At 43.7% G+C, this 453-nt stretch overlaps 1 pseudogene; it reads left to right on the forward strand.

The window, feature by feature from the left end:
- LOC119586648 overlaps positions 1-453 on the forward strand; it is a 107,344-nt pseudogene that overhangs the window by 812 nt on the left and 106,079 nt on the right.

Here is a 453-nt window from a genome sequence, read left to right on the forward strand (position 1 = left end):
TTGCGTGCTTCTTTTTGGCTGTGGCACGGGTAGCGGGTGGCGGGTGGCAATATATGTTATCTACGTGGAGGAGGGCTTGACGCGAAGCATGACTGGTTGATAGATGCTTGGGTACCCTGCGACGGCTTTTTGTCAGTGAGTTGTATGGGCGCGCATTATCATGAACCTCGATAAATAATTACATTTTGATACAGATTTTCGCTACATAAAGATTGCACTGTATGTTTAGTTTAGAAATGTACGAGTGTACATTGATAGTATGGATACAAGGAATATAAACATGTACAAAAAGAAAAGGTGAACAATACAAAAGACAAAACAAAAGGAACGCAAATACATAAATTACAATGGGGAAAACTTGCCGATCCCCCCCCCCCCCTTTCCTACGGTGATCTGTCGTGATCTCTGGGTGACCAGAGTTGGCAAAAGATGCCCTGGAGGATGAGAGATCAT

The sequence above is a fragment of the Penaeus monodon genome, chromosome 21 (genome assembly GCF_015228065.2).
Source record: "Penaeus monodon isolate SGIC_2016 chromosome 21, NSTDA_Pmon_1, whole genome shotgun sequence".
Classification (NCBI taxonomy): domain Eukaryota; kingdom Metazoa; phylum Arthropoda; class Malacostraca; order Decapoda; family Penaeidae; genus Penaeus; species Penaeus monodon.